This window comes from Mustela nigripes, chromosome 16, assembly GCF_022355385.1.
Source record: "Mustela nigripes isolate SB6536 chromosome 16, MUSNIG.SB6536, whole genome shotgun sequence".
Taxonomy (NCBI): domain Eukaryota; kingdom Metazoa; phylum Chordata; class Mammalia; order Carnivora; family Mustelidae; genus Mustela; species Mustela nigripes.
The window spans coordinates 17,855,988-17,867,447 of record NC_081572.1 but is presented as its reverse complement, the minus strand read 5'-3'; positions in this window follow the sequence as shown (position 1 = coordinate 17,867,447).

Here is an 11,460-nt window from a genome sequence, read left to right as displayed (position 1 = left end):
TTTGAGCTTTGTTACCTGGAGCTGGTTTCTGGGACTTGTTTTTAAGTAAGTTCCCTGGGGGAAGGGGGGAGCAGGGACAGTTTAAGGGTTAAACAATGTTATTGTTTTAACCTTGATGGAAGCTTCTAGTTAAATAGGTCCTTACAGTCATGATCACAGGGTCCTGGGATCGAGCCCCGCATTGGGCTCTCTGCTCAGCAGGGAGCCTGCTTCCTCCCTCCTCTCTCTCTGCCCTGCCTCTCTGCCTACTTGTGATCTGTATCTGTCAAATAAATAAATAAATAAATCGTAAAAAATAAAAAAAAAATTAAGAATAAATAAAAATAAATAAATAAAACCAAAAACCACCACGTCCAAAACAGCCCGTGGCTACCAGCCCCCTGTCTTCAGAGGCACATCTGTTGATAGAACAGCCCCATTTCCTCACCACCCATCCAGTCCTCGGAGCCAACAGTGGAGGTTGCCAACTGGGAATTCAAATCCTACTCCGCCCCATCATCCGGATCCGGATCCGGATCCTGGCAATGGCCACCTCTGGGCCTGCCCTCTCTGGTCCTGCCTCGGGCCCCGCCCCACCCCTCCCACCCCCCAGCTCTGGCTCACCTGTTTGCCCCCTCCTCCCTCTCAGGGCCATGCTCACCTCTCAGCTCCAATGTCTTTCGGTTCCTTGACAATTCTTGCCCTTGGAATTTCTCCCTATTTACAGTTTCATCTCTCACTTTACCTGGCTAATTCTTATTCTACCTTTTGCTCTCAACTTACTTTATTTTATTTCTTTTTAAAAGATTTTATTTTTGCAAGAGAGAGTAAGCATGAGCAGCTGGATGGGGGTGAGGGCAGAGGGAGAAGCAGAAGTCCCGCTGAGCTGGGATCCTGATGCGGGGATTCAATTGATCCCGGGACCCTGGGATCATGACCTGAGCCAAAGGCAGCTGCATAACTGACTGAGCTACCCAGGCGCCTCCTGGCTCTCAGTTTATGTCATTTTCTCCAGAAGGCCAACCTGGTTTGGGTGTCCCCTGCAGGCTCTCCAGCACTCCCAAGGTCATGAAGGGTGGGCCAGCTCTGGTTTTTACCATATTTCCAGCACGTGCAATACTCCATAGCGCTCAATCAATGTTTGTCGAAGTGGGGCCATCCAAAGACTAGAGCAGGCTGGTGGGTTGTGTGTTGAGTTAGAAGAAAAAGGAGAAACATAAAATTGCGCCCGAACATCGGGCTGGCTCAGGATTGTTCTTGTTTAGCTGGAGTTTAATCTGGAATTTGAGTGACTTTGGGGTGCGGAGGCAAAAAGAGTTTCATTTGGGCCTGTACCCCATGGCATGTGCTCACAGTGGAAATTTCTTTTTCTTTCTTTCTTTTTTTAAATTTTTTATTTTTAAGATTTTATTCATTTGTCGGAGAGAGAGAGAGAGCACAAGCAGAGGGAGAAGTAGGCTTCCTGCTGAGCAAGGAGCCCGATGAGGGACTAGATCCCAGGACTCAGCCAAAGGCAGATGCCTAACTGACTGAGCCACCCAGGTATCCCATCACTGTGGAAACTTCTTTCCCAAAGCACAACAGAAAGAAGAATTGACTTGCCGCTGTAAAAAAAAAAAAAAAAAACGAATTAGGAATATATTTGCAAATCCACCTCCCTCCCCAACTAGCTTCCCTTGTTAGCCTTTCCAGATGGATCCGTGGAAACCTTATGCTTCCAACATCAGGCACCCCCTGTCTATGAGGCCCCAGCAGAGTGCTCCCCGGGGGCCAGGCACTGGGGCAGCACCTCCCATAGTCCTCACTTGCCATCACCAGCCCCACCGCACAGAGAAGCATACCTGGCCTTAGAGGATGCGCCCCCTTGAACTCACTGTTCTGTAGCACTGGTCTGACACTCTAGCTTTTATGTGAAGGTCCTATTTTCTGCAGCGTTGTGAAGCCCCCCACGAGTCTCATTTTCTCCCTGCATCTTCCCCAGGGCCTCTCTACCCAGGATCACCTCGCACAGCCTCATGGTTGAGGGCAGGGCACCCTGTGCCGTCCCCGTGGCCCAGAACGCGAGGGACAACAGGTCTGCGGCTCCAACACCAGGGCCAACCGCTCCCTTCAAAGGACTTTTATGGGTGCTTCCCCTTTCTGAGTCTCTCATAAATATCAAAGACTTAGTGTTTATTTGCTAAAATACTTGCCCAGCATCTCTAGCAGCTTAAGGAGAAAGAATCAAAGATGTGAAGAAAAAGAATTTAGTGACCGGTGCTGTTGCAAAGGGAATGGAGACTGAAATCCTGCTTATTCAGACAGAACTGCAGGATCCGGAGACGAAGGACCGGGACAGTCCTTGAAGTATGTGAAGACCGCGGGGGCAAGTCTTCTCTTCCTCAGGCTCATCATCCTTTGGATTCAAGTGCTCCACATTGTCTGACCTGTGCTGCCATTGTCTTCTGGGTACCCCCCAACCTGCCCAAAGACAGAGAGAAGCCCAGTGCGCCGAGCCCAGTAGAGCCAGAACCATGGGCCCGTCGCCTTCGTGGATGAGAAATCCTATCTTTACCCAATAGTAACGGTGCCCAGATCAGACCACAGCAGCAATGTGCATTCATTCGCCTTCATCTTACCATGATTTGGCCTAAATCTGTAGACAGGAAATCTGAGAAAGTTGTTATTTTTAAAGATTTTTAAATATTTCTTTTATTTTCATTTTCTTTTTTTTTAAGATGTTATTTATTTATTTGACAGACAGAAATCACAAGTAGGCAGAGAGGCAGAGAGAAAGAGAGGAAGGGAAGCAGGCTCCCCGCTTAGAAGAGAGCCTGATGCGGGGCTCAATCCCAGGACCCTGAGATCATGACCTGAGCCGAAGGCAGAAGCTTTAACCCACTGAGCCACCCAGGCGCCCCTAAAGATTTTTTTTAAAGATTTTTATTTATTTATTTGGCAGAGAGAGAGAGAGAGATCACAAGTAGGCAGAGAGGCAGGCAGAGAGAGGAGGAATGTCCCTGCTGAGCAGAGAGCCTGATGCGGGACTCGATCCCAAGACCCTGGGATCATGACATGAGCCAAAGGCAGAGGCTTTAACCCACTGAGCCACCCAGGCACCCCTTCATTTTAAATTTTTAAAAATATTTTATTTGGGACGCCTGGAAAAAAAAAGATTTTATTTATTTGACAGAGATAGACACAGCGAGAGAGGGAACACAAGCAGGGTGAGTGGGAGAGGGAGAAGCAGGCTTCTTGTGGAGCAGGGAGCCTGATGCGGGGCTCGATCCCAGGACCCTGTGATGGTGACCTGAGTGGGAGGCAGATTCTTAACAACTGAGCCACCTGGGTGCCCCAAGAGTTTATTTTTAAATAATCTCTACGCCCAGTGTGGGGCTCAAACCCATCACCCCAAGCTCAAGAGTCACATGCTCTGTGCCAGGTGCCCCTGAGGAAGTTCTTTGAGCGAAATTGATGTAGCTTTTCGTTTTTAGGAAGGTACCAGAGACTATATATCAGTCCTTGTTCGAAGAACTGACTACACGTTAAAACTAGAAGCTGTGCTTGGAGGGACAGCGGAGGACCCCCCATTAAAGATCTGCAAGCTCTTTCCTTCTGGTACCTGCAAAGCCCCTTCCGGGAGGTGATCTCTCTTGTTCTCTTGAGAACATGGAGCCAGGTGAGGCCATGTTACTGGGGGCTGGAAATCTGAAGCTGAAGGTGGGCCCAGCTGTGTCACTGGCCACATGGTCGTTGACACAGTGCGGCAGGTGCACAGGACAAGGTGACACCTTCCGTGCTAGCTGCGATCCACACAGGAAAAAACTGTGGGAGAATTCGAAGAAGTGGAGCAGTGGCTACACGAGGGAGAAACGCTGCTGGGAAACCAGATGTAGGGATTTTTATTTTTCATTCATTTAATACATTTTGGTGGCTGGCTGGCTCCGTTGTTTGAAGCTTCAGTTCAGGTCATGATCTCAGGGTCCTGGGATCAAGCCCTGCATCGGGCTCCCTGCTCAGCAGGAAGCCTGCTTCTTCTTCTCCCACTCCCCCCATTTATGCTCCCCCCCTCTCTCTGTCAATATAAATTTAAAAATCTTAAAAAGATGGGGCGCCTGGGTGGCTCAGTGGGGTAAAGCCTCTGCCTTTGGCTCAGGTCATGATCCCAGGGTCCTGGGATGGAGCCCCCACATCGGGCTCTCTGCTCAGCGGGGAGCCTGCTTCCTCCCCTCTCTCTGCCTGCCTCTCTGCCCACTTGTGATCTCTGTCAATTAAATAAATAAAATATTTTTTAAAAAATCTTAAAGAGAAAAAGCATTTAATACAATTTGATTAATTAATTAATTTTTATTTATTTATTTCCTGGCTGCTTGGAGTTTATTTTCCACTTGGTGCAAGGCATACGGTTACAGGGTGTCACTAAGACTTACGTGGGGCCTGGATAGTAAAGGGGACAGGGATTCTCTCAACTTCCCCTTTGGTGTTTTGCTGTTTTGCTCTAAAAGAACCCATATTCTTCTGCGGGCTGCAGCCTGGAGTCCACGGGGAGGAGAGGGTCTCTGATGAGCTCAGCAACTCCTGACACCTGGCAGTGGCCGTTCAGGATTGGGCCCCACTGTTGGCTTTGCCAGGCTCCCCAGCAGGCTGCTCCCTCAGGGTTTCCAGAGCCAAGTCACAGGTGACCCTGCCCCTGGAGGCCCAGGGAGAGCCCCCGCTGGGGGAGAACGTGGGGTCAGAGGCTGCTTCCACCTGCCCCCATCTCCCACACTGGCCCCCAGGGGGGTGGACTCCCTGTTCCGGGGACTCCAACATGGTGGCCATGGATGGATGGATGGGAGAGTGGACTTCCTGCAAAAGAAGCCTGTGCCCCTGTGCCCCGGGTGCAACTTGGAGACCCATGTAGCCGGGACTGGCTTCCCCAGGATTGTCTGTACTTGCTCAGGACCTGTAACTGGACATGACAGCCCAGTGGCTCTGGCAACAGTCATGGTTGACCACTAATGAGGCCACTGCCATGCTGTGGTTTGTGGGCTGCTGGAAACCTCTGCTTGGAGGGATGTTGGGCCACGGAGCCAAAGGCCACTTTACCCTCACTGTGCACTCAGGGTGGTAATTTTTTAAAAAAATGATTTTATTTATTTAACAGACAGATCACAAGTAGGCAGAGAGGCAGGCAGAGTCTGGGGGAAGCCCAGCAGAGAACCTGATGCGGGGCTCGATCCTAGGACCCAAGCTGAAGGCAGAGGCTTTAACCCACTTAGCCACCCAGGCGCCCCTGCATGTGTGCTTTGAACAAGAGACGCTGCTAAGAATGACTTTTTTAGGGAGGGGCAAGTATTGACATCTTTTGTTTTCTCTTTATTCGTTCCTGAATTTTCCAAGTCTTTTATAAGGACCATGTGATAATATCCTCATAACCAGAAAAAAATGTCAATAGTTGAATAACCAACAATGCAAAAAGCCCCAGCAGGCAATGGTATTTGCATTAAAACAACAATAAAAACAAGAACAAACCCTCACAAAAGTCATTGAACTGTACACTAGATAAGGTCACCTTTATTGTCTGCAAATTATGCCCCATAAAGTTTGTTTTTTTTTTTTAAAGATTTTTTTTTAAATTTTTTATTTTTATTTTTATTTTTTTTAAAGATTTTATTTATTTATTTGACAGATCACAAGAAGGCAGAGAGGCAGGCAGAGCAGCAGGCAGAGAGAGAGAGAGGAGGAAGCAGGCTCCCCACTGAGCAGAGAGCCCGATGCCGGGCTCCATCCCAGGACCCTGAGACCATGACCTGAGCTGAAGTCAGAGGCTTAAACCCACTGAGCCACCCAGGCGCCCCTCCTGTGAAATTTCTACGTGCCCCCTTGCAAGACAATTCATTAAAGCTAACTTTGGTGTCACCAATTCTGGGTTTGGGGTCCTGCAGCCTATTACTAAAGATGACATTTGTAATTCTCTTGAATAAATAGTTTGCTTAATGGGGCGCCTGACTGGCTCGGTTGGAAGAGCATGCAACTCTTGATGTCTGGGTCATGAGTTTGAGCCCCACACTGGGTGTAGCGATTACTTAAATAAATAAATTTTTTTTTCTTTTTAAAATTTTATTTGACAGAGAGAGAGAGATCACAAGTAGGCAGAGAGGCAGGCAGCGAGGGTGGGGGGAAGCAGGCTCCCTGCCAAGCAGAGAGCCCGATGTGGGGCCCGATCCCAGGACCCTGAGATCATGACCTGAGCTGAAGGCAGGCAGAGGCTTTAGTCCACTGAGCCACACAGGCGCCCCACAAATAAAAACTTTTAACAACAAAAAAACCACAAATAAATGGTGTTTAAGCAACAAATAATCATGTGTATATTCTTGTATGTGCATAAATATTCCTGCAGTGTTTAGCTCTGAGGAATAGTAATAGGAAGAAATGAGAGAGACTTTTTCTGTTTTATATCTTTTAGTACTGATCAAGATGCTTTTATTATTTCGTTTTAGTAAGTTTGTAATTTTTATTTTTAAAGAAAGAGTGAGCAGGGGAGGGGCAGAAGGAGAGGTTTTTATTTTTTTAAATTTTTATTTATTCAATAGAGACACAGCAAGAGAGGGAACACAAGCAGAGGGAGAAGGAGAAGCAAGCTTCCCGCTGAGCAAGGAGCCTGATGTGGGGCTCGATCTCAAGATCCTGGGATCATGACCTGAGCCTAAGGCAGAGACTTAACAACTGAGCCACCCAGGTGCCCTAGAGGGAGAGGTTCTTAAGCAGGCTCCACACTCAGTACAGAGCCTGACGAGGGCCTTGATCTTGTAACTCTGAGATCACGACTGGAGCCAAAATCAGGAGTCGGATGCTTAACAGACTGAGCCACTCAGGTGCCCCCCCATTTTTTTTTAAAGCTCTCTGTCCAAAGTAGGGCTCAGATTCACAACCCTCAAATCAAAAGTCACATCTCTACTGACTGAAGCAGCCAAGTATCCCAATAAATGAGTTTTTTAAAAAGCAGGCTGGTTGGGCGCCTGGGTGGCTCAGTGGGTTGAGCCGCTGCCTTCGGCTCAGGTCATGATCTCAGGGTCCTGGGATCGAGTCCCGCATCGGGCTCTCTGCTCAGCGGGGAGCCTGCTTCCTCCTCTCTCTCTCTGCCTGCCACTCTGCCTACTTGTGATCTCTCTCTGTCAAATAAATAAATAAAATCTTTAAAATAAAATAAAATAAAAAGCAGGCTGGTTGCTGGCCCGAGTTTGGGTTGATATGGCTAGTAAATTGCTGATAAAATCACAGAACCAAAAAATGGTTTGCATTAGAGAAGAATTGCTATAAACAGGGAAGTCCAAAACACACTGTGTACTGGGAGCATGATTTCTTACCTTTCCTCATCAAGGGCTCAGACTTGGCACAGTGCTTATGCTTGCGGTTTTTCTAATAGTTGACTAAAGGCTTTTTTTTTTTTTAAAGGTTTTATTTATTTGTCAAGAGAGAGTGAGAGTGCACAAGCCAGGGAAACGACAGGCAGAGGGAGAACCAGGCTCCCTTCTCAGCAGGACTCAATCTCAGGACCAGGGATCATGATGAGCCAAAGGCAGATGCTTAACCAAATGAGCCACCCAGGTGTCCCAGACTAAAAGCCTTTTCCATCCTCTGTTACCAGCCTCAGAACCCGTGCCTGAGTCCAATCAAGACGGGGTTGCTAGTTTTAGCAAATAACATAGGACACTCAGTAACGTTTGAATTTTGGAAAAATGACAAATAATTTTGAACATATCAGTATTTCCTGTATATAAGATACGATATATAAAAACCGATTCGTTGTGGATTTGAACTTCAAATTTAACGAGGCGTCGTGTGTTTTATCTGGCAACCCTAAGCCAAAGGTAATGGGTTCCTGGCCAGGCCATGTATTTCAGGCCAACCTATGCTGATCTATTCAGTCTTCTCTGGCAGTCCCTGGTTGTGCTCGGGCACATCAGATCCCTCCTGACCACAACACCCCAGCCCCACGGTGCAAGCTTGGCCCTTCCCTCTCCTATTTCTTCCCAGGTTCATGGAGACTACTCCGAAGAGCCAGCTTGAGTGGCCACTCACTGCCTAAGGGCAATGAGTTAAATGAGAGGAAAAGCAGTCCCCACCCCACGCTGTCTCTTCTAGGCCAACGAGTCCCCAAAAGCAGACCGACCGCTGGAATCAAGCAGCATCATCGCAAGCTGGTCTATGATCGAGATGGGGTCAAACGCTGCAGACTTTGTCCACGATCATTTTCCCAGCAGAACGTGAAGTAAACAATCTGCTGACAATTTGCACTTACCCTATTTCCAGGGCTTTTGCCTTTAAAGGCATCTCAAGGAGCCCCAATCCTCATGCAGACCATTCTGCAGAGGCTGGGGCCTGTCACTGCTGTCCACAGCACCTGGGTACAGAATCGAACATCCGTCTCTGCCTGCTGGGCACAAGCCACAGCTGCAACGTGCTTTCAGAAAAATGGGCCAGGCCAAAGGGGCTCCCTGTCAGTGCTTTTCAATGTTCCCAGTGCAAAGATAAAATTTCACTTTCACAGGACTACACAAACTAAAAATAAAATTGGAAAAAAAAGCGATCTAGTTCTGTATCATTTTTCCCCATGGTCAGGTCCCATTCAGGTCACTGGCTGTGCAGGGAAATCGGTTATGAACAGTTGCTTGGCTCTGCCTTGCCTGGGGTTTAAGGCTGTCAGCCAGCCGTGCCCTCTGTGATGGCCCCAGAGAGCAGAGCAGACAAGGATACTTGTGGAAGGTTCGGCCGAGGGTAAAGAGGGAATCCGGTCAGCTTTTCCTCCAGGCACTAGCAGTGGGCTTCCTTGGGTTTTCTCTCACAATCCCTGAATCTAGTAGAAAATAGGCCTACCGTGTCAAGGACAGGGCAAGGAAATGCTGTGCCATTTCCTCAGGATTGAGAGGGCAGGAGAAAGCCAACCGACAGCGAATGCCTGTCACCATGTCATCTTCTCTTTTTCTCATTTTCCACTCCTGAGTCACTTCCCATTTCTCATTTCCTCAAAGATGCCATTCAACGTAGGGTGGGGGAACTTCTAAGTAATGATACCAACTCATGACACAGAAGGGGAGAGGAGTCTCTTTACGTGCGGCTCGTCATAGCCATAAAGTGGAAGTCGGAGTCTGTACTGCACGAGATTTTAAAACACTTCTGCATCTAGTCCAGGACCACATGCTTCCCAGCACCCAGCCCCTGCAAGTCCCTTACGGCTTCTTCTGCCCATCACTCTACAGTGCTCCACTCCAGGCCATCAGGCATTGTGGGCTCCTGAGCAATGCCAGGTCTAAACCTGGAAAGGAGACCATTCAAAATAAACCCTCTCCCTTTCACCCTGGCACACACTTGAAGTTTTTGTTTCTTTTTCCCAAGATCAGTGGTTCTCAAAACTTAATGTGATTATTATATACAGAAAATTGTTGGGTGAGGCACCTATTCTGTACCTTCCAGGGGTGGTTACTCAACCGTATGCATTTGCAACTATATACTAAGTAGTGAATTTCACCACATGTGAAATTCTACCTTAAAATATTTTTTTTAATGTTCTATTTATTTATTTGACAGACAGAGATCACAAGTAGGCAGAGGCAGGCAGAGAGAGAGGGGGAAGCAGGTGCCTGGTTGAGCAGAGAGCCTGATGTAGGGCTTGCTCCCAGAACCCTGGGATCATGACCTGAGCTCAAGACAGAGGCTCTAACCCACTGAGCTACACAGGCACCCCTACCTTAAAAGATTTTTAAACAACTGCCTAGAGAACTTAGATCTGATTACGAAGGCCTGAGATGTATCCAAGGAACCTACATTTTATTTTAAAGATTTTATTTATTTATTTGACACACAGAGAGAGGAAATACAAGCAGTGGGAATGGGAGAGGGAGAAGCAGGCTTCCCACTGGGCAGGAAGCCCAATGCAGGGCTTGATTCCTGGACCCTGGGATCAGGACCTGAGTCGAAGGCAGATGCTTACTGACTGAGCCACCCAGGCGCCTTGGAACCTACATTTTAATAGGCATTCCTGTTTCTTCCACAGGCGGCTCAATGGTCACATTTGGAAAACACGCTCTAGACAGCAAGGTTCCCGCAGCAAAGATCCACAAGACCCAGACCCGCCTGCCCCCATGAGGAAGCCCCATCAGCAGCTTCTGCCCCTCCAGGAAAAGCTCCAAGGGTGCTAGACAGAGCCACTCTGTAGACCAGGATTCTGTTCTCAGCTCTGCCTCAACCTCCAAATTTTTCACGCCCCTGGGTAACGTGCTTCCAAATTTGAGGTAACCAAAGGAGAGAAAACCCATAAACTATTGTATATTATAATTTATATAAGCCCTAGAAATAGTTTTAAACTCCATGTAGCAAAGATTTTTAACTCTGAGGACACCTTATCCAGGTGTTAGTTTCTGCTCTGATAGCAAATCTGCCAAAGAATCCACTTTCAGAAGGAAGAGAGGGCCTTCCCTGCTTGGACAGCTTTCCCAACAGCTCACAAGTTCATTACCAAATATGGTTGGCTGACCAGTTTACAATCTGTGCTGCTGAGGGTGCGCTCTGTGCATGACCTACCAGCCAATCTCCTGTGTCTGGGGGAACAGAGGCCACGCTTGCAACAGATGCTACCCTCTCCTGCACTTCCCGCAGAGGGCAGATTAGCCATACCAAGATTGGGCTGGGTCTGTGGGAAACAGCCCTCCAGAAGGCGCTCCTCCCGGAGTAAAGGCCCTGAGAACGAAAGGGAGCCTGAGACAGGGTGTGATCCCAGTTTCTATGCTTAGACCTCATCCTTCCCGGATTAGGATGCCAGAAATAAGCCCGTTCATACAGCCACAGCACTGCCAGGGGTTGTAACTCAGCTGTGAAAAAGGGCAGGTTTTGAGCCCAAACATCTACTTGGATATCTTCCTGGTCGTGCATTCCCACTGAGATCAATTTACTGTGCAATGCCAGGTCCACAGGTTTTCGTATCAGGTTTTCTGCACAAACCATTAAGCTCTCAGGTACTATTTTACACAAAGAATGGGGTAAATACTCATTATGATACTTACTGGCAGCTGAGTTTTCAAGTTTGGGAAAAGATGCACTGACCACGAATTAATCTTAACTGTATGTGGCAGACTCGTCTTCACGAGACGTGGCCACGAGCAGTCTGTCCCACCACTAAGTTTTACATCAACATACAGAACAAAATTAGCATTGGGTGATCTCTGGCACTAGAATGGTAATTCTTTAGCTGTTCATACAACATCTAAGCTGCACACCACATGACCTTCGATTGCTGGTTAAGAGATGAATTTCACATTTATTTATTTATTTTTTAAAAAGATTTTATTTATTTATTTGACAGAGAGAGATCACAAGTAGGCAGAGAGGCAGGCAGAGAGAGAGAGGAGGAAGCAGGCTCCCCGCTGAGCAGAGAGCCCGATGCGGGACTTGATCCCAGGACCCTGAGATCATGACCTGAGCCGAAGGCAGCGGCTTAACCCACTGAGCCACCCAGGCGCCCCT